This window comes from Odocoileus virginianus, chromosome 6 (genome assembly GCF_023699985.2).
Source record: "Odocoileus virginianus isolate 20LAN1187 ecotype Illinois chromosome 6, Ovbor_1.2, whole genome shotgun sequence".
NCBI lineage: Eukaryota > Metazoa > Chordata > Mammalia > Artiodactyla > Cervidae > Odocoileus > Odocoileus virginianus.
The window spans coordinates 72,265,120-72,292,434 of record NC_069679.1 but is presented as its reverse complement, the minus strand read 5'-3'; the positions used below and the strand labels follow the sequence as shown (position 1 = coordinate 72,292,434).

The 27,315-nt window shown below is 47.5% G+C and overlaps 1 protein-coding gene across 2 annotated transcripts in view; it reads left to right on the top strand.

Moving 5' to 3' along the window:
- Positions 1–13,449: 13,449 nt before the first annotated feature.
- Positions 13,450–27,315, top strand: part of MIDEAS (mitotic deacetylase associated SANT domain protein) — a 68,923-nt gene continuing 55,057 nt past the window's right edge. Inside the window, exons 1-2 of one of the 2 annotated variants that reach the window (XM_020906861.2) lie at positions 13,450–13,556; positions 24,208–24,771. The gene's annotated coding sequence lies outside the window, so the exon portion shown is untranslated. The remainder of the gene's footprint in view (positions 13,557–24,207; positions 24,772–27,315) is intronic. The other variant, XM_020906859.2, reaches the window with a different exon arrangement.

The window sequence follows — 27,315 nt, the reverse complement described above, 5'->3', positions numbered from 1 at the left end:
TGTTTCATGTAGTCCTCACAAGAATCCTATTAGTAGATACTGTTATTATCTTCATCTTACAGACAAGGAAATGGAATCACAGAGAGGTTGAGTGACTTGCCCAAGGTCATACAGCTCAGGCAAGTGGCATTACTAGAATGTCAATCTATGCTTTGACTCCAAGGCCTAGGCTCCTAGCTCCTCCACTAGAATAGTTCTGCCTCATTACAATAGTAGATGACGCAGTACACTATTGGAGCATGTAAAGGCGCACCAACTGTGTGCCAAGGACATCCAGAGCATTCAGAGACCTCAGTTAGTGACAACATGACCAGCTCACAGGGAACAAGGACTGCAGAGAGAATAAGTTGAAGGGTTCAGTGGGCACCAGTTCACAAAGGTCTTTAAAAACCAGACTAAGGGGTCAAGATATTAATCCAAAGGAAATGCTGAAGGATAAACATGAGAGTTTCACAATCGGGTGGCACGTCAGAAAACTTTTCTTAGCTGTACTTTGGAGAGGGAATGGAGTTAAGCAAGAATGGAGTCTGTTACAGTTGTTCAGTCAAGAGCCAATGGTGGCCTGAATCGTGGACTGGCAGTGGCCCGAGAGAGACGCAGTTTAAATGCTGCCCACACACCTGCTCATGACAAACTGGAGCAAAGGGAGGTGGAGGTTCCATGGATCCAATGTCAGGCAATTGGCCAAAGTCTAAACAGGCAAGATGGTTGTAGAATAAAAGCCCAGCAGAAGGTGGTGGAGACCCAGCAACAGAGTTAAGAGGCTAATGAAAGGACTCCAATCACTGAATGAAGACAGAGACTTTTCCACTGGACAAATGGGGACAAGGGAGACACCGGGAAAAGAGGCCCAGGAACCAGGGTCCCTGAGGCTGTCCCAGACTGCAGTGGAAGTGAGGATGCTCACCAGCAAGACAGGGATTCAGAGTTCCTTCTGTGACCTCCTTTCCCCACCACTAGCCAAGGGATTCCTATTTAACCAGGTCTGGCGTCATAGTTGGTGGGAGGGGGAAGAGTAGAGCTCTGTCGTCAGAGAGAGTGGGGTTTGAACCTCACCTGGAGCCACTTACCAGTTCTAAAACTCCAGGCAAGTTACTTAACCTCTCTGAGCCTTAGTTCACTCATCTGTAACACTAGGAGAACCAGATCTACTTCGTGGGGTTATTGAGCGGGAATAACAGCGCCTACCGCACAGGGTTATCATGAGGCTGTGGGAGTGAAGGGCCAGGGCTGCACCGGGATAGATGCTGAGCTAAATTATCAACCTTTCTTCTTTATCAGACGCCATCTACCAGCTGGGCCCTGGGCTGAGGGTTTCGGGTGCTATGTTATTTCCTTCTTAACAAACTGAGGGAGATATTACTCTTCCCATTTTGTGGGTCAGGGAACAGTGACCTTCACAGTGCAGTCTGTGAAGTCTCTGAGCTTGAGACCTCTCTTTCTTTGTGAAAAGGAAAATTAGTGCATATTAACGAGCTGTTAAAGACACACTAGGGCTTTCCTGGTGACTCAGCAGTAAAGTATGCAATGCAGGAGATGTGGGTTCCATCCCTGGGTCGAGAAGACACCCTGGAGAAGAGAATGGCTACCCACTCCAGTATTCTTGCCTGGAAAATCCCATGGGCAGAGGAGCCTGGCAGGCTACAGTCCATGGGGTCTTAAAAGAGTGGGACACAATTTAGCAGCTAAACACAAAGACATACTAACAGTAAACGGAACTTATGGCTCAGCTGGTAAAGAATCTGCCCACAATGAAGGAGACCTTGGTTCAATCCCTGGGTAGGGAAGATCCCCTAGAGAAGCGAAAGGCTACCCACTCCAGAATGCTGGCCTGGAGAATTCCATGGACTGTATAGTCCATGGGGTTGCAAAGAGTCGGACACAACTGAGTGACTTTCACTCATTCATTCCCTTTGGCATAATCAGAAAAATAAAAAGAGAATTAAAAAGAAATTTACTTTTTCATTGTGATTTAATGCACACTCTTGAGCCACCTGAAAACATCTTGCCTCCTCAATCTAAGTCAAGTCACTTGTCCAGTGGGCCTGGAATTCAGGCTTCCTTTTTTCCCAATAGTGAATAACTTTATTAGTAGAAAGAAGTGTTTTCATAACCCAAACCTGAGACGATGTGATCCACTTTTTAGCTAGATCTCATAAATATCCCTCTTCTGTCTCAAAAAATTAAAAGATGGGTTATTTGAATATTAAAAGACCTTATACACATTTAGACAGAGGAGCCTGGTAGGCTGCAGTCGGTGGGTCCCAGAGTTGGGCACAACTGAGTGACTAAGCACACAGCACAGACTATATTACCTTTCATTTTGGAATTCAGATTTCTTAAGTTATAATGCTATGTTCTTTCTACTACTTCACAGTGCTCTTTGCAATCATTATTTTAAATTAGGTTGAGTGCCTAGTGTGTGCAGTAGGCAGCTCTGTCACACATTCATAAAGCACAAATGTCATAGCTGGAAAGAACCTCCGAAATAATGTAATCCAACTCATTTTATTTTACATATGAGAAAATCAATGAGTTTGTTTACCTAAGCAGGTTTAGAATTGCCTGTCAGTTGACTGGAACATATAATCAACGATATAGCTATAAACAGCCCAGAAGTACAAGCTGTCCCCAGTCTTGGGTTTAAACCAAGCTTCTTGATATCTCAGTCCTGCCCTAGCTTCAACTTTGCTCTTTAATTTGGTTTTTAGGTTTGTCTCCACCTCTGTAGGAGTAGTTTCCCCTTGGCCCCAAACTACCAAAGTGACTTTAAGGATCACAGGCCTGAGGGGCATGGGCTGGTGGGTCAGGAGGAGTGTTATATGAGAAAAAAAAAAGAAGCTGTCGATAACTGTGAAGGCTCTCAGATTTTTTTACCCACTTCGCAAGTTAACAAGTTAACTTGCCACGTGGATGCTGGTAGAACACAGAAGACCTCTGCATCAGAAACAAAGGACTTCTTTATCCACAGCAACAGTAGCAAGAGTACGGACATTTTCCTGTGGTGATTCCTGAGTCCCAGTTCCCAAAAGCAACACAAAGATGGCCAGGTAACCTGCCCATACAGTGAGGCCCATTGCGAGAGAGGAACCCTAAGCTTTAGGAAACCAGGTTTGAAGTAATAGTTAGCAAGCAGGCCTGTACTTTGTTCTGAGGAAGACACTATCTGAAAAAGATAGCTTGGAACAAAGGGCAGTCTGCTCACAAGGGACACACATGAGGCATGCAGAAAGGTAATGTACGTGAGCTCAATGTGATGTGCATGAGCTCACGGTCCTCTAGCTATACCAGAAGGCCAGGGATGGGGAAGACGGGCGAGGGGAAGTGCAGGTCAGCTAATCCTGTCCTTGCTCTATTGATTCCTATTGGTTTTAGTTGTGGAAAGAACATGTGGAGGTTTGTTTGTGGATTTTGGCATGGGCTCACTTTTTGATGCCTGTAGCCCTTGATTCACTGCCTTGACAGGGTTTAGGCAATTCAAAGTGTTCCTTTGCACAGCTGTTAGAAACCTCTAGAAGCTCCATAACTTCACAGAAGGGAGAAGAATGTAGCCTTCCAAATCAGCTTCCTGGAAATAGAGCATGCTGAGAGAGCCACGGGGGGCCACGCTGCAGTCAGATATCGATGTACACCCATCTCTTGCACTACGTCTGTCAATACACATAATAAATGAGGTAAGGTTTGCCAGTCACCACAATACAGTCTACAAGAATCCCCGACTTGGTCTAGTCTCTCTTTGGGACCAGGACTAGATGGGTCACGAAATCAGCCTTTAATTGTTACATGGGCTCCATCTCTAAGGCAGTTGTTTTGAATCCTGTAACCAAGACCCAGAATCCAGACCGCTGATTGTCAGGCCTCAAGGCTCTTGGTTTGACTGCCTAGGGGAGAACGAATTCTTAGGCTGAAGGAAGGTCAGTGCAGCTCAGGACAGGAGCTGACAGATACAGCCATAACACCAGGAACCTGGATATGATCCACGTGGAGGTTCAGTGGCATTCTATAGGTCCTCCAGTTCTTTGCAACCACATCAGGTGGAAGTTAACCAATTCACTGAACTCAGATGGGGAGAGCCTGGAAGGTGAGTCAGTGACCACACCCTTCTACTAGGGGCAAAAGGAAAAATTATGTCAGGAAACCGGGCAAAGCCCCACAGTGCAGGGCAAAGGCTGTTCAAATGGGATAGCTTTCAAGAGTGATTCTGAAAGAGTGATAGAGGAACTTCTCTGGTGGTCCAGTGGTTAAGAATACACCTTGCAATTCAGGAGATGTGGTTGGGTCAATCCCTGGTCGGGTAACTGAGATCCCACATGTCACAGCTACTGAGCCCTCACACTCTGGAGCCTGTACATCACAACTGGAGAGTCCATGTTCCTCAATGAAAGATTCCACACGGTGCAACAAAGACCCAGTGCAGCCAGAAAAAGAAAAATACAAGAATGACAGAGAGGCCACAGATGGTCCAGCTGATGGCCTGGCCTGCTCTAAATATAAGTGTAGACCTGGTCATCCACCTTAATGCCCTCTGGAAAACTATTTGAAATTAGGATATATCAGTAAAAGGGGATACATTAGGGAGTCCACGTGGTCTTGTGCCCTGTGTAAGAGATCCACAAACTACAGCTTTTCTAACAGAGTTCCTTGGAGATACTGTGAAAAATTCCAGTTCACAAAGACTCCCCAAAGAGCTTACAGACTCTATATACGGCCACAGTATGTGGTCCCTTGTGTGGTAATCCCCAGATATTACCACACCCAGAATTGGAGGACTTCCTTTTCCCATAAGTCATGAGACCTAAGATAATCTCATAAATGTCTAGCGACTTCTTGGCCTGAGAACTCAAATGACACCTCCTACGTTACTGCTAAGACTGATGTCCCAGGACCAATATTTATTACTGGCAGAGGATTGTGACAAGACTTCCTCCCCACCATGCAGGGAGCTTAACCTTTGAGCTATAAACAGGAAAAAGCGACCTGTGCAGAGCGATTGAAGTCTGGCATTGCTGGCTGACTCGGATCCCAGGAATGCTGTGTAGACTGCCTTGACTCTTGGGTTTGTGTTTTCCTCTTCATTGTGAAAAGAAAGATTCATTTACAAACTCTGGGTGGTAACACAGCCTTGCTGAGGAAGTGTGGTCATCAAATGCACAGAGAACTTCCACAGCAGCTTTTGACAGCTGACTCTGGTTTACTTTCATTAACCATTTCCACACTTGCCCCCCACATTGTGGCCAGCTAGCACCAATAGTTACCACTTCTGAGAAGAAGCTCCAAGAAACAATTTGCTTGTTGGGAGTTCATCCCTAAAGCAGCGGATGAAACTGTATACCATTGTACTTTCAAAGACCTGTTTCAAGGGGCATGTTACTCTGGGAACCTCCCAGGGAGCTGACATTCTGGTACTGTGCCTGGCCCACCCAGCCAGACTTCCTGCTCAAATTGTAATCTGAAAACTGGGGCTTCTAATATATATTGTAACACATGTGTGTAACACATGATGCAAATACTTCCCCCAAAATACTACATTTAGAAAATGCTCCTATAAGAGTTTTCCATGGCTACTGTAACACATTACCACAAAACTGGTAGCTTAAAGCAACACAGGTTTTTATCTAATGGGCTAAGATCAAGGTGTCAGTAGGGCTGCATTCTTTTCTGGAGTCTCTGAGAGAATCTGTTTCCTTGCCTTCTCCAGTGTGTAGAAGTCACCTGCGTTTTTGGCTCATGACACTTTTTCTACATCTTCAAAGTTGGCAATCTTGTATCTCTCTGACTATTCTTCCAAAATCTCCCTCTGGCTGATTCCTCTTCTGCCACCCTCTTCTATGTTTAAGGATCCTTGTGATCACACTGGCCCATCCCAACAATCCAGGATAATCTCCTTAAGATGAGCTAATTAGCAACCTTGGGTTCAGTCTCTGGGTTGGGAAGATCCCCTGGAGGAGGGCACGGCAACCCACTCCAGTATTCTCGTCTGGAGAATCCCCATGGACAGAGGAGCCTGTCAGGCTACAGTCCATGGGATCACAGAGTCGGACACGACTGAGCGACACCACATAGCATAGCCAATTAGCAACCTTAATTCCCCCTTGCCGGGGGAATTAACATTTATAGGTTCTAGGAATTTGGACATGGACATTTTGGGGAAGACTGTTATTCTGTTAAACAACCACAATCCCCTCTTAAATTACATTTGGACAACTGATGGTAATGTCTTACCTAAAAAACTGCTGTGTCTATCTTTTCAGCCAGACTATGCAGAGGGGCCAAACCTTTCAACTTACACCATGTCGTAAATGTACAGTCTACAGCTGATCCAACTTTCCTCATGAGCTGTTGGTTGGGGGGATTTTTAATTAAAAATCCAATTTGGAGGCCTTGGAGTCCTATGACATCCCTATAGAATTCCTTTTGCTTGGTGAACGATTTCCTTATATAACTGACACTTAAGGAACACATATATAAGAGCTTTACAAACTATTCTTGGGACTCCCCTGGTGATCTAGTGGCTAAGACTCCACACTCTCAATGCAAGAAAACCAGGTTCAATCCCTGGGCAGGGAATTAGATCCCACATGCTAAAACTAAAGTTCCCACAAGCCACAAACTGAAGATCCCAAGTGTTGCAACTGGGATCCGGTGCAGTCAAAAAAAAAATCAAACTAATTTAAATCTTATAACAACCTTACCAAGTATGTGCAATGATCCTCATTTTATAGACAAGGAAACTGAGGCACAAAAAGGCTAAGTAACTTGTCCAAGGTCACATGGGTAGCATGTGGCAGAGATGGAACATGAAACCAGGCAGTGTGTGGGCAGCCCCAGATCCTTGTTTCTAACCATCATATCAAGACGCCTCGTCCTCTCAGTTTCTGCTGGCTGGGCAGGCCCCTGATGGTACCAGTTACGGCACATGAACTTGTGGATTCTTTAGTAAAGCCACCCCCTACCTCCCAGCACTGGCATCTCCCACTTTGCAACTTGGTGCTCATTTTCCCCTGTATTTTCACTAGTGCAGACTCATGTCTCCGCTGAGCATGTGGCAGGGTCACTTTGCTCCACCAGGGCAGTCCCACGGGAGGCTGCTGGCTCTCAACCGGATAGCTATGCCACGTGGAAACCGTAGGAACTCAGGAACACTAAGTCTCAGGCCTGGCTCTGCCTACCCAGCTTGACCACCAGGTTCACTTTGAAATGGCTGCCCTCTATGGGGTACAAAACCACCTTGGAGGCAGCTTCATCTCAGCGTTCCAGGTGGGGGCTGGGTGAGAACCACTCCCTTCCACCTTCTGCTTGCATATGTACGTGTGTGCTAAGTTGCTTCAGTCATGTCTGACTCTTTGCAACCCTATGAACTGTTGCCTGCCAGGCTCCTCTGTCCATGGGATTCTCCAGGCAAGGATACTGGAGTGGGTTGCCATGCCCTCCTCCAGGGGATTTTCCCAACCCAGGGATCGAACCCCGTCTCATGTCTCCTGTACAACATTCTTTACCACTAGTGCCGTCTAGGAAGCCCCTGCTTGAAGTTCATTAGATACTGCACCTTCCCCACTCCCATCTGAGACCTGGAGAGAAGGAAAAGCATAATACTTTTTTAAAAAAAATTCATCTGGCTGCACCAGTTCTTAGTTGCAGCATGCAGGATCTTTATTTGTGGCATGTGAACTCTTAGTTGCAGCTGGCGGGATCTAGTTCCCTGACCAGGGATTGAACTGGCCCCCTGCATTGGGAGCGTGGAGTCTTAGCCACTGGACCAGCAGGGAAGGCTCCACAATGCATTTCTGATCCTCTTCTCTCTTTCCTCTTTCCCCTCCCACTGTCTGGCAGGCCAGAAAGGCAGTGGTTGCTCTTTCATTGCCTTAGAGGTGGCCTAACTGGCTTGGGCAGAAGGGGCCTCTGCTCTGTTCAGAGAGGACTCAAGGAGTTGGTTCTTTAGGCTTGGCTTTGATTTACTAAAGAAGGAGAATTCAGAAGGATCTGAAGACTGTCTTAAGTTATGACTTGTCTCTTCAACTATCTAATGGGACAACACCTTGAGGCCTGGCCTATTGTAGGCCATCAGTGTCTGGTAATTCTTTATTACTCTTTAAACCCAGAACTTTCACACTTCTTTGACTGCATGTAGGAAATATGTTTTACACTATGATTCTATACAAAAATATGTATTATTGTACAGAAGTAAAACAAAAGCTATACAAAATAATACTTATTATTACTTAATGCAATGCATCTGATAATTTGAAAACAATTTTTTGTTGTTGTTGTTGTTGTTTTCCATTTATTTTTATTAGTTGGAGGCTAATTACTTTACAATATTGTAGTGGTTTTTGTCATACATTGACATGAATCAGCCATGGATTTACATGTATTCCCCATCCTGATCCCCCCTCCCACCTGAAAACAATTTTTTTTTTAAGAAAAACACTGGCAGTGACCCATAACCTGTTTCTCCAGACAGACTTGCTTCCTTCTCTGGAAGTTCATAGTACCTGAGGTAGAAGTCGGTTGTTATACTTCTCACGTTGCATTCTAATTTATGTGTTTCTCTTCCACTAGGGAGAGACTTTGTCCTTTTCATCTTTGTTTCTCTAGCGCACTCACCGGTAGACATTCAGTAAGTGTTCATTGAAGCGGTGAAAGAAAAATGCCTGCTTGCGGGTGCCCCAGAAGAGGATGGCGGTTTCTCTCATTGTGGCACCCATCACCTAGTTCTGGTATTCCGGGGCTTAGACCTTTTCAATGAGCAGCCCAGGCTCAGGACAGGATTTCTACAGAAGTGAGGACGGACACCTCCTGCCTAATGGACCTCAGTGTGTAGAGGATGAAGACCAGAGACTTTGACTATTTCTCTCCCCTTAATTTTTTCCCCTGAGCTAATCTCTTTGCATACCCCTGCTAGGATGTCTTTATGTCCTCCACAATAATTTAATAATATAAAACTGACTTGCAGATGCAAAATTCAGGGCATTTAGCATTTTTGCAAAGCCAGACTCTAGGAAATGTTCCCATTGCTGAACACATTGGATGTGGTTTAGGTAGCAAAGCAAATGACCTAACAAGGAATGTATGTGCTGAGCCTAGTTCCTGTTAAATTAATAGATTCACGTTCTGGCACATCTACAACCTCATAAGTCATAGCAACCAGATGACGGCATGGCAACACAGCAGCTGCAGCCACTGCACATGAGAAGAATCAGACTCAGTGTCTCTGGAGGGGAAAGAGGAACAGCCTCTACAATTGCCAGCTTCTGTGGATTGGCTGAGGGGAGGGGAACATGGGGGGTGGGGGCAGCCCTAAGTAGATGCCCTGGAAAGGGGCGAAGGAGTAGAACATCTTTCCTGCTTCCTAAAATTTTGTTTTGTGTTTTCAAATAATTAGCTCCAGTCAGAGAGGAAGCGATGCTGAGAGAAAGATAACCATCACAGGGACAGAAAGTTCTTTGTAGTCCTGGAAGCAGTGTGGAGACGATTCTTATCAGAGATAGTTCACGGCCTGCTCTTCGACAGCAGGACCACATGTCTTTCTTTAGGACTCCCCGCTGAAATCTCCTATCCCTTCTGTGTCCCCACATTTGGACCCATCTCTTCTGGCTGCCAGGGTTGAAGGTCTGTCTTTCGAGCTCGCTTCCAGGACCAGGGTCTGACTCCGCAGTCACTGGGTGTGCCGAGGCCTTGGGGATCAGAGCAGATGCCCTGAGGAGGAGGAAGAGCACAGCTGGACAGATGTCAACTCTTGTGACAGAAAGACATCTGCACTCACTAGCAGGCTGATGACACTCAGCACCAGGGCTGCCAGGGACTGAGCAGCAATACACACCCTCTGACCTATTTTAAAGTTGAGGATGACCCCTGTTCTGTTAAAAAGGGTAAGGACTGGGTCTTCTCTTCTTAGGATTTGCTTGTTACTCTTAGGACTGGTCTAGCACCCTGCCTCTTTCTCTATGTCCTGCTTTCCAGGTGAGGGAACAGGAAATTTGTGTGAGCTTGTTATTGGACCCCTAATGATTTACTTCTCTTTTCCCTGTGCATTCGTCATCTCTGCCTGTGTAACAAATTACTCCAAAACATAGCAGCTTGAGACGACAAACAGACCGGTTCCAAATAGGAAAAGGAGTACGTCAAGGCTGTATATTGTCACCCTGCTTATTTAACTTATATGCAGAGTACATCATGAGAAACGCTGGGTTGGAGGAAGCACAAGCTGGAATCAAGATTGCTGGGAGAAATATCAATAACCTCAGATATGCAGATGACACCACCCTTATCGCAGAAAGTGAAGAACTAAAGAGCCTCTTGATGAAAGTGAAAGAAGAGAGTGAAAAAGTTGGCTTAAAGCTCAACATTCACAAAACCAAGATCATGGCATTCAGTCCCATCACTTCATGGCAAATAGATGGGGAAACAGTGGCTGACTTTATTTTTCTGGGCTCCAAAATCACTGTGGATGGTGATTGCAGCCATGAAATTAAAAGAAATCTTGCTCCTTGGAAGGAAAGTTATGACCAACCTAGACAGGATATTAAAAAGCAGAGACATTACTTTGCCAACAAACGTCCGTCTAGTCAAGGCTATGGTTTTTCCAGTAGTCACGTATGGATGATTGGAGAAGGAAATGGCAACCCACTCCAGCCTGGAGAATCCCAGGGATGGTGGAGCCTGGTGGGCTGCCGTCTATGGGATCTCAGAGTCGGACATGACTGAAGCGACTTAGCAGCAGCAGCAGCATGTTTGGATGTGAGAGTTGGACTATAAAGAAAGCTGAGCACAGAAGAATTGGTGCTTTTGAACTGTGGTGCTGGAGAAGACTCTTGAGAGTCCCTTGGACTGCAAGGAGATCCAACCAGTCCATCCTAAAGGAGATCTGTCCTGGGTGTTCATTGGAGGGACTGATGTTGAAGCTGAAACTCCAATACTTTGGCCACCTGATGCGGAGAGATGACTCATTTGAAAAGACCCTGATGCTGGGAAAGATTGAGGGCAGGTGGAGAAGGGGATGACAGAGGATGAGATGGTTGGATGGCATCACTGACACAATGGACATGGGTTTGGGTGGACTCCGGGAGTTGGTGATGGACAGGGAGGCCTGGCGTGCTGCGGTTCATGGAGTTGCAAAGAGGCGGACACGACTGAGTGACTGAACTGAACTGAGACAACAAATATTTACATCTTACAATTTCTGTGGGTCAGGAATCCAGGCAGCTTAGCTGGATATCTCTGCCACAAGGGCTTTCATGAGGCAGCTCCTGCTGGGGTTGAAGGCCTCACCTGAAGGCTTGATTGGGAGGGGATCAGGGGGAGGTATCGTCCAGCTAACTCCTGTGGTTGTTGGGCGGCCTCAAGCCTCACCTACAGGTAGGGTTCCATCTACGACATGGAAACTAGCTTGCCCTACAGTGAGTGATCCAAAGAAACAGAGCATCCAAGATGGAAGCCACATTAGGTTTTTTTATAACCTACTCTCAGCAGTGACATCACATGACTTCTGCTACACATGATTCGTTAGAATTGAGTTTATTAGTCTAGCCCACACTCAAGAAGAGGAGATTGTACAGGGTATGAATACCAGGAGGGAGGGGACCGCTGTTAGCAGGGGGCTGTTTTCAAGGGTGCATGCAACAGCTTCTGCACTTGGTGATACTCCAGCAAATATGTCACACTATACAGAGAAAAATCGATGCGTGTCCGTGCATGCATAAGTATCCTTCAGACATTTGCACAGTCTGCTAATTATTCCTGGGCATGCAGTAATACTGAATATTCATGAAACTGTGACTGAGAATTCAGAATCTCAATACTGAACAAAGAAATATTCTGCTCTTGTTATAGCGAAGATGGAGTACCACAAGATTGTTTTCAGAAGCATATTCTCTCTACACCTAGATTATCATTGCCTGCCTTAAGCAGGGTACATTGAGAAATTAACTTCTATTTCACAATTGAAATGGACAATCCCTCCACCACCACCCCCAAATAGCGTGTCATAGAAGTTTCAGAGAATTTATAGTGATTGAGAGTCTAGTAATGAACTTATTTCTCAAAGCAAGATTGTTTTTCTCACTTGATACGTGTGGTTATTTAAAATATGCCATTAATAATGTCTCGGTAGAAATGACAGCAGTGCGTACAGGGCTACCATGTAGGGGCTTACATGTTGCTAGGAGAGCTTCTGTCTTCATACTCCTAACCTTTGGGTGAGTCTGCCTTCGTGCTTTCCCACTCGGTATTAATGCAGACCTGCGGATCATTTCTCAGGTGTCACTTTCTATCAGTTTTACATCCACCTTTCTGGACAAAGCCTTCACTCAACTCTGAGGTTTCCTGTGCCTTAGTAAAAAGATGAAGCCTTGGAACAGGCGGTTCTGTGATCTGGCCAATGTGCCAGTAGCAGCAGTATTTGGGGAAAAAGGGAAAATTGTTGAGTCCTAACTGATGCTTTTGAACCACCTTTGAAAAGGTCCCTGTTTTTCACCAGTTACAATGAAGCTAATGTTTCTGTTATGAAAGCCCTCCACTGCTGTTTCAAATGTCTGCTTTTTTTTTTTTAAACCACAGCAAAGGCTAACCGGTTTTCTCTCCAGCTTTACCGGATCTGGAATTCTTCCGGAAAGACTGCCTCCCGAAAGGCTGCCGTTTAAACTACTTTGTTGCTACTTAATCGGAAACTAAAAAGACGGCTTTTTGTTGTTGGAGTTGTTGTTGTTGTTGTTGTTGTAGTTTTTAATAACGTGAGCTAATGTACTTTGGGCGATGATAGATCTCGGAGTTAACTACTGCCCGAAGCTCCTTTTGTTAGGACGCCACCCTACCCTCCAAGTCACTTTTGGTCCATGACGAAACACAGACTGCGTCAGGCCCCGAAGAGGTCTGTGAGTTGAGTGTAAAGGAGGTGGAAATCTCGAGGGAGGATTAAAACAAACTATTTTGCAGCCCCAACTTGGGCGCTGAGATTGCCCCCTGAAGTCAAAAACGCTGTACGTCCTGCGCCCTTATAATCCCTGGAAATGACGAAGGACAAGGGTACCGATCTTTTGAGGGGATGTGGGGAGAGGAGACCCGAGTTTTAAGGCCCATCTTAGGCATTATTTGGAGCAAACAAAACAAAAGCAAAGCAAAAATGAACACAGAGCCCCGTGTTTTCTAAGATGATTTTCTAGTCTCAACACCAAACAGAAAAACTTTCTCTTCCTCCTTTCCCATCCTTTGTTTTCCTTGGAACTCCAGTTCTGGGCCCCTGAACCCCAACACCATCTTCCCCGATCCAGCACATCTTCCGCGCGGAAACGACCAGGCTGGAACGAGCCTCCCCCGGACGGACGCAGGCGGACCGCAGTCCTCTTCCCTCCGCGGCCGAGGGCGCGCAGAGCCGGGGGCGCGGGCGGCTGCAGGGCCCGGCGCGCCACCGCGCGAGCTGCTGGGTCACCGCCCGGGCCGCACCACCCTCTCCGCGAGGAAGTGACGACTGCGCCGTCCCGAGAGCAACAAAGTTTGAGTCTGCGGGCCCTGCTCGCCTGCGCCCCGCACCCCTCCGAGCGGCCCCGGGATCTAGCGCGCAGGTGAGTCGCGGGGCTCGGCGCCCCCCCTCGGCAGCCGCGGCACCGCCGTGGGGGCCCCCGAAACGCTCGGGGCCCGGGCTCGGTGGCGCGGGCGGGGAGGGCCGGCGGCGATGGGGTGGCGTGCGGGGGCCGCTGCAGGGAGCGAGCTCTGCGGCCGGGATCCGGGCCCCGGGCTGCGACCCTGTTTGGCCGCAGGATTTCAAAGCAGCCCGGGGCTGCAGCCGGGCCTCTCCAGATGCTATTGGCGGGTGCAGGAGTGCAGGGAAGGGGCTTCCCGTCGCCGGCGTTCCATGCCAGCCCCCGCCCGGCTTCCCAGGGAAGCGCGCTCTGACTCTTCTCAGCTCTCGCTGAGGTTGCAGGAAGGAAGTTAAAGGAACTTTACCCCCCACTTTTCTTAGCTTGGCCCGACAGTGAGGACGAGCACAGCCACTTGGAAGTTTGGGAAACACCTCTACGCATTTCCAAAAGGCAAAACCCAGAACGGCCCCCAAGTCCCCTTTGAACGAATTCCTCTGACTCCCCCCACCCCCTTCTCCTCCTACACCACGTCCCGAGCCCGACAGTAAGCACTAAGGCCTAACACTTTGCAATTTAGCCATAAAAACTGTCAGCACACCCACGTACATATGTGAGTGTTTTCTATATAAAACTCCCAAACCCGCTTCCAATGGACTCTGAGGCATCTCGCTCTTTTTCTGTTCTTCCAAAACTGCTAGGGCTTGCAGGAATGTGCTTGGGAACTATGGTGGTTCGCGCCGCCTTCGGTAGCCTCGTGGCGTAGGGTTGTTTTTTTTTTTTTTTTTTAAAGAACAGCTGAGAAGTTTATGACATCCCTGCAAAGTAACTTGGGACTGTGGCGGGTCGGGCGGGTGGCGCCCGGGCTCCGGGGCTTGGAGTGTGCAACTGAAGCGGCAGCGGCCGCGTCGGGGACGCTTTGGTGTGTGCAGGAATGTTCGTCGGTGCGGTGGAGACTCCGACATGGGATGTCTAGAAGTTGAATGGAACAGTTCCTAGCAGCAGCTTCCTGCCGGCCTGTAATTACAGCGTGATTGCACAGTCAGGCATTGTTGGCCTGGATGTTTATACACAGGCTATTGTGCAAGACTTCGGTGGCTGCGAACAAAACGCGCATTTGCATTGCAAATGCCCAGGACAGATCTGGGTCTGAGCTGCAGTCGCCGAGTTCTTTTCGGCCTTTCACCTTAGCGAGGTGATTTATTTCCTTGCCTTTCCCTTCACCTCGGATAATTTGCCAAAAGGCCAGAGAAGTAGAGTGGACCCGGGAGGACAGGATCCTTCCACTCCCAACCTCAGGCAGCCTGAAAACTGTCCCAGGAATTGTACCCTTATTTGTGCCTGTAGAAAATGTGGGATGACGTCAGCAGGAAAAGGAGATGGGAGATGGCTATCGACCTCCCTAAACGGAAAAGCAGTTTGAATTAGCAAAATTGCATGGTGACTGGCTTGGGGCCTGGCTGCAAAGAGGACACGTCAGACATGTGTGACTGTGCTGGTGAGCTAGACTTTGAGCCGTCAAGTGTCAGATGTAGAAACTTAGTAGGTGGGTCCCTAATTCCTTTATTGTGTTCTGGGCAAAGGGAAAAGTGCTGGGTCTTTGAGACTGTTGTCTGTGGTCAGTGTCTGGGGTGGGGGTGGAGGAGTGACTCATATTCTTTTTCTCCAGAGGAACCCCTCCCTCCTTCCTGAGCAAGTCCGGCTACACGGCCAGGGTTGGGGGGTTGCTACACGGACCAGGATTGGGGGGTTGCTATACGGACCAGGGCTGCTGCAGGAAGGGAGCAAAGCCTTCAAGTGTGGAAAGAAGGCAAACAGGTTTTCCTTGAGGGCCCCAGAGGTGGCTAACTGTGGCAGAGGGATTTAAAACACAGTCACAAACGTGGACAGGCTGCATGCTGGGCCTTTCTTCCAACATGCCAAATCTCAGCCCACTCTTTCCGTGCCCTAGGTGGAAGGTTCTGCCAGGGCAGCACTCGGCCCTGCTGAGGGAACTGTGTGACTTGGTGACGGGTACCGATGGCCCGGCACCCTGGAGCTTCCCCATGCCTGGCCTTCTCCCCAACCAAGGAACGGAGTTTCACCCAGAGGGAAAATGCTGTTTTGCAACCTCATGCCAGCTGCATGTCACGGGCACAGTGACCATTTGTCCAACCAAAACATTAGGGCATAATCCCTGGCAGACACCTACGTGCTTCCAGAGACTCAAGGAAAAGCACATGAAATCAGGACATTTCTGGAAAGTCTGGGACATCCAGACAGTTGCCACAGGGGAAGGAGGGCTAGAGCAAAAACACCGCAAAGGTGGGAGTTTCCAGGAGTTGCACAACTCCTTGTGTTGGGTTTTTACTGAGCTTGACTGTCAAGGTCCGGTTAGCTGTATCACCTAATTGGGGATACTTTAGTAATAGCCCACTGGTACACAGCACTAGTCTAGAGGAGAGGGGAGGGGAGCATTCCCTTCTGACTCTGGAGGAAAGACAGCTTTGAGTTTGCAATTTTTTGTCTTCATATAGACCGTGCAAAGACTAAAACTGCCCAAAGGCCCCCCGGGATTGTGGGAGGAGAGTGCAGGAGATGAACCTCTAGCAGAGGCCAAAGAAAGAAGGACTCAGGGCTTCCCTGGTGGCTCGTGGATGGGAACCTGCCTGCCATTGCGGGGGACTTGGGTTCGATCCCAGGTCCAGGAGGATCCCACATGCGAGGAGCAGCTGAGCCCGAGTGCCACAGCTGCTGAGCCAGTGCTCTAGAGCCTGTGCTCCGCAACACGGGAAACCACCACGTTGAGAAGCCTGAGCACCACGACTAGAGCAGCCCCCGCTCGCCACAACTAGAGAAAAACCTGTGCAGCAGCAAAGACCCAGTGCGGCCAAAAATAATAAATAAATAAATAAAATTATTTAAAAAAAAAAAGGGACTCAGACATTCCCCACCCCTGGAATTGTAGAGCCACCTGGAGCAGTCACCCGCCCTTGTCATCAGTTCAGCCTGGCATTTTGTGCCTAACTCAGGTCCTTCCCCGGCTCACTTAGCTTTGCCTCTGTATTCACAGAATTTGCAGTTGTACACAGCCCAGGTTAAGACCGGAAACTTAATCCTGACTTCCTCTCCCACTTTATGTAAATGCTGATTTATGTCCTAAAGTGACTGCCCAGTTCGTGGCCCCAGAACAGCCCTGCCTCCTGCCTCACTATGCATGTGTAGGAATAATACCGACAAAGCTCTGCATCAAAACTTGACAGATTTTTAAAAAATCACTTTATCGTTTTAAGAGGAGAAGCTGTTTGGGTAATTAGGAAGCTCCCAGCAGCTTTGACAAAAACTCTGAGGCTCCACTGGAGAGAAGCAGATGGAGAAGTCCCCCTGCAAGACGGTGGTCTTAGTGTGGAGGCCTTTTATGCTCTCGGGCCCAGTATTTATATTTCTGTTCATCTGCCTCCTCCCAGCCGCCTCCCTGCACCACAAGCCTGTGTTTTGACATCACAACTAACCTCCAAAAAAGGAGGCAGAACCATTCCAGCCAAAAGAGGGCATTCCAGACCCTGAAGAAAGTGCTGCAGTTTTCCAGATGACTGGTATTTCTGTCCTGCAAATTTGTTTCCTTGTTTAAAATGTGCCCCCCTTCTTTTCTCAGTCTCACTGAAGCATCTCTTTGTGAGACCCTTAAACCTTTTTTTTTCTTCTTCTTCTACATGACACAGGGCAGTGCTTTACGACTTTCTGTCTGAAGTGCCACTTGAAATACACACAGGTCTTTGAATGAGCCTGGGATAAAGGGCTCCTCTGTAATCTCACTTAAAACGCCTGTTTGCAAGGGTCACCCTCCTGCTCAGCAACCTTCAATGGCTCCCCACTGTCTGCATGGTAAGGATCAAACTTCTAAGCTGGCAGTCGGGGTCTCGCACACAGGGGTCTGGCCTCCACTGCTCTCCTGCCCTGATCCTCTGCTCTGACCCTGTGACCCCCTCTGTGTGTCTGTCCAAACTGCCGGTGGCAAGCGTTCCTACCTCTCATGCTTTCCCGGAAGTCTGGAATGCCTGCTCTTTCCTCTCTCCCACTTGGCTTAGTCTTGCTCTCCTTTTTAGCCTTGTTTCTCTCTTTAAGAATTTCCTAAAAAAAAAAAAAAAAAATTTCCTCTGTTCCACCCTGTCGGCCTCTCCCTGAGATTCCAGTAACATCCACTGAGGCCCCCTGATGGAGGAAGCTTGAAAACTTGATCTAAAGGACTTTCAGCTTTGGATCATAGCTCCAATCACATCTTTTCATTTGGCTTCATAAACGTGCTTTTAGGTGGATCAGTATTATCACTTTTAACTATCCTGGAAGTCCCTGTTTTACATATCTTTGTCCTCCCAGCCCTGATGTTCCCAGGGGATGTCTGATGAGGAGGAGGATGGTGGTGATGGTGAGGTTGCAGCAGATTCAGTGGTCTTCAGATATTGTTGGCTGTGCATAGGCACGCACACCCAAGCCAAGCACCAAGAACCACGGTTCCCAGTCTTTATTCTGAACATCTAGCCACCTTCCTCCTTCCACCTGTTAGCCTCACTCTGGTACCTCCTGGCTCTGCACCTCATTGTTTGGCTTCTTTTCCAGTGCCTCTTTTCCCTGGGTGCTAGACAGAGTCTGTCCAGCTTCAGCACTGGCTCCTCCTTGTCTTGATTTGAACCTAGCTGACCTGCCCCAGGATGTCCTAAGCCTGAGCACTGGCTGAGGGGTGGGGGAGGCCATTCATTTCCTGGGTTGGCCTGGTCCTCCAAGGGAACCAACTGATAGAAAGAACTGGGGAACTCTCAGACAAGAATTATCAGGAAGGCAAAGAGATGCTTCTTGGGTGACTGCAGCTTTGATTTGCCCAAACAGGCATTGACCTATAAAAATAGATATACTATAAAGCTGAGTCTTGGGGAGATCCTGGCTGAACTCTAACATCAGGTTTAACTGGGAGGATTCTGTTGACTCCACTCAGTTCTCATGCTCTTAACCTTAACCTTGCCATATAAGCTAGAGCCTTTCTCTTTTAATTGAGATATAATTCACATACCATAAAATGCACCCCATATGCTAGATTCTGTAAAATTTTTATTTAAAAATAAAATCTGGTTGGGACATCCCTGGAAGTCCAGTGGTTAAGACTCTGTGCTTCCAATGCAGGGCTGTGGATTTGATTCCTGGTTGAGTAACTAACATTCCACATGCCAAGTGGTAAGACCAAAAAGAAAATAAATAAATTTTTAAAATCTGATAGGAAAAAAAATAATAAAAAAATAAAATCTGATAGGTTCTTTTTTTTCCCCCCTCAGTTTTTTTCTTCCCCCTCAGTTTTATTCTCAGAAAGGTAATATACAACCCAAGTTGCCCATCAACAAATGAATGGATTAAGATATATAATGTCAAGTCGCTCAGTCATGTCCGATTCTTTGCCACCCCATGGACTGTAGCCTACCAGGCTCCTCCGTTCATGGGATTTTCCAGGCAAGAATACTGGAGTGGGTTGCCATTTCCTTCTCCAGGGGATCTTCCTGATCCAGGGATCGAACCCAGGTCTCCTGCTTTGCAGGCAGACACTTTACCATCTGAGCCACCAGGGAAGCCCATATATATTATACATATATATGGAAAATATATACACAGTGGAATATCATTCAGACATTAAAAGAATGAAATTCTGCCATTTGCAGCATCATGGATGGACCTAAAGATTATGCCTCGTGGACTAACTCAGAGAAAGATAAAACTGTATGATACCACTTTTATGTGTAATCTGAAAGATAATACAGATGCATGTATATGCAAAATAGAAGCAGAGTCATAGAAAACAAACTGGTGCTTACCAAAGGGGAAAGGAAAGTGAAAGAGACAAATTTGGGGTATGGGATTAAGAGATACAAACCTCTATGTATAAAATAGATAAGCAGCAGGGATATATTATATAGCACAGGAAATTATAGCTGTGATCTTAAAATAATTTTAATGGAATATAATCTATAAAAATACTGAATCACTGTTACACACCTGAAATAATATAATATTGTATATCAACTATACTTGGATTTTTAAAAAACAGGTAATACATACATATAGTTCAAATTCATGGTGGTAAGTTATACAGTACAAGTGTTAGTTTCTTAGTCACGTCCACCTCCTTGCAGCCCCCTGGACTGTAGCCCACCAGGCTCCTCTGTCCATGGAATTCTCCAGACAAGAATTCTGAAGTGGGTTGCCATTTCCTTCTCCAGGGAGTCTTCCCGACTCGGGATCAAACTCGGGTCTCCTGCATTGCAGGCAGATTGTTTACCATTTTAGCCACCAGAAAAGTCCATACAGTGTAAAGTAAATTTCAAAAATAGTTGCAATATAGACAATAAATCACTGTACATATATATATACTAAACAGCTGCTGCTGTTTAGTTGCCAAGTCGTGTCTGACTCTTTGCCACCCCGTGGACGGTAGCCCACCAGTCTCCTCTGTCCATGGGATTTCCCAGGCAAGCATATTGGAGTGGGTTGCCATTTCCTTCTCCAGGGGATCTTCCTGACCAACGGGTCAAACTCAGATCTTCTGCTTGGTGAGCGGATTCTTACTGCTGAGCCACCAGGGAAGCTGATATGGATATAAACATATATAAATGGGCAATAGAATTAGAAAAATAATTATATGTATTTTAACCTTGAGAGAAGGAAGACCTTTTTAAAATTTATTTTATTTTATTTTTTTTAGGAAGACCTCCTTAAGAAAAGGACAAAACAGAACCCATAAAAAATATTGATAAATTTGATAAAATAATATTTTGAAAAAGTAAATTTCCCATCCTCTAATGTTGCCCATTTCTTCAGTCCTTCAGTGTCTCTGTCTTGTGAAGTCGCTCAGTCGTGTCCAACTCTTTGCGACCCCATGGACTGTAGCCCGTCAGGCTCCTCTGTCCATGGGATTCTCCAGGCAAGAGTACTGGAGTGGGTTGCCATTTCCTTCTCTAGGGGATCTTCCCAACCCAGGGATCGAACTCAGGTCTCCCGCATTGCAGGCAGACACTTTATCCTCTGAGCCCTTAGGCAACTACAATTTGTCATTTTTCAGCCATGCTACCAGATGTGGCTTCTGCACATAGAAGAAAATATGAATATATAAACAAATGCTGGCATACTCCACACAATGTTCTGCATTCTGCGGTTTTCACTTTTAATGTGTCTTAGAGATTGTTCTATATCAGTCCCCATAGAGCCACTTCATTTTTTCCGTTGGCTAAATTGTATTCCACTGTATGAAAATGCCATCATTTATTTAACTATTGTTTTTTTTAACATGTATTTATTTATTTACTTGATTGCGTCAGGTCTTAGTTGTAGCACGCAGGACCTTCACAGCATCATATGGCCCACAGGCTCTCTAGTTGTGACGCTTTGGTAGCCCTGTGGCATATGGGATCATAGTTCTCCAACTAAGGATCAAACTTGGTCCCCTACATTTCAAGGCAGATTCTTAACCACTGGACCACCAGGAGAGTTCCTTAACTAGTCTGTTGTTGAAGAGCGTGTGGGTTGTTCCCAGTGTTTTGCTGTTACATGCAATGTTGCAGTCTGTATGTTGAATTCAACTTTTAACAGAAGATTCTTGATGTACTTTTAAGAGTGAACCTGGGATTTTCCTAGAAAACTATTGCTGAAAAATTATGCATAAACTACACTTAATAAACCCACATCGTCTAGGATCTGCTGTTTCACAAAATAATCAGTTTTTAGAACTGTTGAGCCTTTTACAGCTTTAGGACCTTAGGGACTGTTATCATCCTGTTTTATAGTAACCATAGTAACAGCATCTCAGAGAATTTAAAGCTGGAAAGGGTCCCTGAGGTAACTCATTTTTAGCTAAAAGGTTCAGAGAGGATAAGTCACTTCTCTAAGGCCACACAGCTGCTCAGTGGAACTCAGTCAGGCGCAACCCCCACATTCCATTTTCTTTCACCATCCTGCATCGGTCGTCTTAGTCATCATAATCATCAGTTCCAGTATTTGTAAACCAAGGATTTTGTTTACAGTGCTCTCTTTAGTTTTCTTCAGGCAGTACACAAAGATTTAAAAAAAAGAAACTTGAAAGAAAAACAAAATCAAAAGCCGAGGTGAAAGCGAGGTCTTTAGGAAGATAGTGGGGTGCTAAATGGCCCAGGAACACAGTTCTAGCACCCCCTGGGAAAGCCAATGAATACAAGACTGACTCTTCTCACTGGGCATTTGTAGAACAACTGCTGTTTTCTCAACACTGCGTGTGGCCCAATCAGAGATCCCACCCTTCACTCCAGGAGGCTGGCAGTCAGCTTCTGAGAGAGGTTTATAGCCAGAGGGACCTGTCAGCTAAGAAAATGCAGTTTGGTGGAGTTGCATTTTCTGAGGATCAGATTCTAAACAGTATGTCGGGACTTCCCTGGTGGTCCAGTGGCTAAGACTCGGAGCTTCCAGTGCAGGGGACCTTGGTTTGATCCCTGATCAGGGAACTAGATCCCACATGCTGCAACTAAGAGTTCGCATGCCTCAAGGAAGATCAAGATCCTTTGTGCTGCAACTAATAACAATAAAATAAAGTCAGTGTGAAAAGTGAAAAACAAGAATGCAATCAAGGTTAACCTTGAAGGTCTCTTAGTAGGGCAGCAGGCAGCTGGCAGACACACAGGCTCTTGATACTTCATCTTAGGCAGTTCCTCTAGTTCTGAAAGTTGTCGTTTCTAAGGTCAGGCAGCAGATAAAGTGGTTGGCTTGAACTTGGGGGCTCTGTAGTATGAAATATGTGTGTGTTCAAACAGTACAGTCTCACCCAGCATGCTGAACGCTTGTACTGTGTACTGTGGCATCCCGCAGGCAGCAGGCTCAGGCTCACCCTTGAACAGACGGTGGGTTTATCATTTAGGAAATAAACAAAGGAGGTTAAGCAACGAAGGTTCTTTGAACAGGTGAGTAGGGTGTGATGCAGAGATCAATGGAGTGGGTTTTAAACTGCAGGATTGCAGAGGAAGGACTTAAGCTTTGGGTGACCTGTCATTGCTGTGGGGCTGGGAGAGGGCAGTGCCATGCGTGACACTTTGCTCTAAGGCCGTAGTCCTTCCCATCTGCTCTCCTTCTCTCTCTTTCCCCTGACTCCTCCCCAGCCTTCCTACTGCTGGTGGTTGTAAGAGGCCTGCGAGGAATCGACCCCACGAGCCTGCATCTGCTTCCTCTGTGGCCTCCCAACAGTATGTGCTTTGGGACAAGTTAGGAGTCAAAGCCACTCTCAGATCCCCATTTCCACTTGCACTGGAGGTGGGGCAAGGCTCTGGATTTCCCCCAAGGAGCCTGTGCTGATGTACCCAGCTAGCATTTCGGATGTGAATTCCCAGTAGCAGCGGAACGCTGCCTGTCATGGATTATAGAGTGATTTCCCTTCCCATTCTTCATTCTTTCGCTCACTCATGCCATATGCAAGGTGCTGGGGATGCAAAATAAGTTAAGAGTCAGCCTCCCGCTTCAAGGGGTTCACAGTCTCTGAGGGAGACAGACATGCCCAAAAGCTAAGAGCTGTTAGCGCCACGGATGTCAGTGTGAAAGTGTTCAGGGCTCTGCAAGGCTCAGAAGCAGGACGGGGTCACTTCGGCCCGGCCAGGGGAGAGTGGGACCATTGGGCGAGGTCTAGCATGGCCCCAGTGCCTTGCCCCATACCTGTGCCCAATGAAGGCTGTGGAATTAATGAGGACGAGGCTTTCTGGAGGAGCTGGTGTTTGAGCCGAGTCCTGAGAAAGGAGTAGGCGTCCACCAGGTGGCAAAGGGGGTCAGGGCATTCAAGGCACGGGTAGCAACTCAGGCGGGGCCTGGCGTGGAGGCGTGACAACCAGGAGCTACAGCAGCAGGTGTGGTGGAGCGCTGGTGGGAGGGGGGCAGAAAGGGGCAGGCGGGGGCCAGGTCATGGGCCAGACATTAGTGTCAGCAGAGAGATTTGGACCTTACTCTGAGGGCAGTGGGAGCCCCTGGGGTCCCATGGATGTGTGTGTGTGTGTGTGTGTGTGTTTATGAGGGAGAGAGAGGATCAGATTGTCTTTTTAAAGATCACTCACTGTGATGTGGAGGATTGACTAGAGATGGGGAGGTTGGGCAGCAAAGGGATCAGTGAGGAGGTCACTTCGGGAGGTCAGTGTGGCCCCTGGGGCGAGATGAAAAACAGTCAGAGCCAGAGTGGTGTGGGAGGGAAAAGCTGGATTAGGAAGCTGTTGTGGGAGCTGGGTTGACAGGCCTTGAGGACCAAACAAATGAACAGAGCAAGGCAGAAGTTGGAGTGCTTGCTTAGCTTTCTACTTGAAATATAATGGGGAAGGAGCAGATTTTAGGGGAGAGACACTGAGTCTAATCTCTTTGGAGACACTTGCAGGACATTCGAGAAAGCAGTTCTAGTGGGCAGTTGGACATGTGGGTCTGGGGCAAGATATATCCCTGGAGGATGGCAGTGGGGAGCATTGTTTCCCCCATGGACTCTAAGCAGGCTATCAATAAATGTATCATTTAAGTAACCAATAAACATGTCATTTAAATAAAAATGATTCCTTACTGTGCAGCTGCAGCTTCAAGACAAGTTTCAGACAAGTCCGCTTACCTCCCTTTAACCCCCTCTGTTTGTCAGACATTCTGGAACAGACACTTGGGAATCACCAGGACACAGTTGGAGCTAGGGGAGCTGGTGGCATCACCCATGGAGAGCATGCAGTCAGAGGTGAGGGATCACCATTTAAGGGGTACAGTACAAGGGAAGTCAGCAATGGAGACCAAGAATGAACCAATGGTGAGAAAAGAAGGACATCAGGAGAGCATGGTGTCATAGATGCCAAAGGAGGAGGAAGCATTGCATTTTATGACAACAGAGACCATGATTTTGTTCACCAAGTACAGCACATGGTACATATTTTCGTATGTCTTTTATTGAGTTGAAATTGATCAACTGTTCATCCCTGGGGACATCAAGAAAGAGAGGACTGAAAAGAATGATTGACTTAGGAATTTAAAAGTTCCTGGAGCTTTGCCATGAGTAGGGTCTTCTCATTTGATTTAACCTCGAGGAATATGGGGTACAGGTACCACCCGCCCCAGGGTTGGAATGACATGTGCAAGTCCTCGGACTCAGGTTTCTTGACTCCAAGTCCACCCTGCGCTGAACTGATGGAGAAACAGAGAAGAGTCCAAGAGAGTGGTAATGCTTTTAATTTCTGGTATTAATTCCCCAAATTGGGGCATCTGCTTAGAACCCGGGCAGGATGGATTGCTATATTCAGCATTTATGTCTTTTTGTTTATATCTGTGATTATAAGGTGGCTATAATCCTCTTCTATGTATGAGTATTTACATGAGACTTTTCTCAGAGGGAAGGATAGAAGGTTGAGCAAAGGTGTTGTCTTGGGGGCCAGAGGAGTCAGTGTAGAGGTCGAAGGACACTCTGGGGTAGCCTAGGTCTTTGGTCTGCAAACAGCAGAAGCTGACTCTGGCTAAATTAATGGGAAAAGGAATGTAATGGAAGGATATCTGGTGACTCACTGAATGTCCTGGAAATCTGGAGAAGGAGGCTCAGAAATCCATCAGGATCTGTGGGAAGCTGGGTAGCTGGAACCGAAGACAAAGTGATGATGCTGACTGGCCTGGCTGCCAGCTAACCTGAATGCTGCCACCACCTCTGGAATGAGTTTTGAACTCTCCTTGATTCTTTGTGGTGTCACTCGATCCAGAGGCAGAGCCCAGGTGGAGCATTGGTTGGCTGGCTTAGGTCACATGCCCATGTTCTCATACATTCTGGAGTTCCAGCTTCCCCACTGGCAAGTGAAACTCTTCCTTCCACAAGGACTCACAGCGCCAGGTTCCTGAAACCTGGGGATTGGGTGCACTGGCCCGGTGAACAGGTGTCCATCATGGAAGCCAGAGCCCATCCTAACCCTCAAACTGGGAAGATTGGACAGTGCAGGTCATAGGAAGTGGAGACAGAGCATCCCCCGTAGGCCACTGAAAATATCCACATTTTGATCTTAGTCATTTGGGACGTTTTTCTGAATCCTTTAGTTTCCAGCTAAACTTTAGGATCCTTTTGTGCTTTTAAACATTTTGTTAGCAGTTGGGTTTTTTCCTCTGGAATTTGAATGATTCCAGTGGAAAAGAGAGCTCATCCCAGCATCTGGATCCTCCCTGAACATTTGGAAAACTTCAGTGCTGCCTTGTAAGGACCGAGGCCAAGGGTTGGCTCTCTCTGCCTAACAGGCAGCTATAGCATGAATTCTGTTTCTCTTCTGGATTGGACAAGACCCACGGGGCCATGAGGTGTTTGGGAGGTGCTGTCTTGCTTTCCACTGGAGCTTGGAGTTTTGGCTTCAGGCTTGGTTTGTGGAGGGCTTCCCTGCTGGCTCAGATGGTAAAGAATCTGATTCTGACGGTAAAGAATCTCCTGCTCTGTGATTCTGTGCAATTTAGGTTCGATCCCTGGGTTGGAAAGATACCCTGGGGAGGGGAATGGCTACTCACTCCGGTATTCTTGCCTAGGGAATTCCATGGACAAAGGAGTCTGGCAGGCTATGGTCTGTGGGGTTGCAAAGAGTCAGACACGACCCAGCGACTAACACTTTCACTTTCACGTGGTGTGTGGAATGATTGAAGTCCCTGGTGCCCAAGCTGTCCAAAGCAACAGGACTGGGCCCTTCTCAAGTTCTGACAATGTCAACCTGGTGGAGGCGTTTTAGCCAATATCCTGGCTGAGAAAGAACTTAAAGAAGCTAGGGGTTTATCTACCTGGGACTGTCAGCATTGCCAGTCACATCCCTGCCCAGTTTCTTCATCCAGATGAGGTGTTGATTAGGTGAGCGCCAGCTCCCTTCCTGCCCCCAGGTCCTCTGGTTATAACTCTTTGAAGTAAGATCACCTTGCATGAAATCTTGGTCATTCAGTTCCGATAAACTTAGACGAAGCAGTTCATTTGCTTTAAAGAGAAAAAAGCAGTTTTGAACTTTGGCGCTCATGGCTGCAGTGGCTGCCTGTGTTTCAGGACATTTTTTCCCCTGGTGCCTGTTGGTGGGGAGCTGCTGCCTCCACGCAGCTGAGTGTGTTAAGGGCCGAGTTCTTGCATCCTGGACTGGGGGTGAGGCCTGAGCCTGAGGCCTGCTCACCAATGTGGGGTCAGGGTGACCCCCAGGAGGGACGAGCAGGAGTGTTGCCGGCCAGTGTTGGCTCCGGCACAATTTGCCCCCTTTTGCCCATTTCTGTCCAGATGAAACGGAATTGCGTTAAAAACAACAATGAAGCAGAAAAAGAAGTCTTGAGGGATCTGAGTTATTTTACTGAAACACAGCTTTGATTGTGAAAGTGAAAGTGTTAGTCGCTCAGTCGTATCCGACTCTTTGCGACCCCACGGACTGTAGCCCGCCTGGCTTGTCTGTCCATGGAATCCTCCAGGCAAGATCATGTCACCCGTCTTAGAAAGCCTTTGAGGGCTGCCCAGCTCCTGCAGGAGGAAGCTCACCGTCCTCAGAAAGGCGCCCGAGGCCCTGGGAGCCCCAGCCCGCTCCTGCCGCACGCACTTCCCCCGAGCCGCCCTTCGTGTTGTCCCTGCCCCTCAGCACGGCGGTCAAGCCGCTCTGCCTTGTGCGGTGTTGTCCCCCGGCCTGGAGCGTCCTCCCTGTCCGTTTGCTGGCGGGTGCCAGAGCCGGCCGGAAGTCACCTGCATCCTGGCCGCCTTCCTGAGCCGCCACCCTAGCGTTTC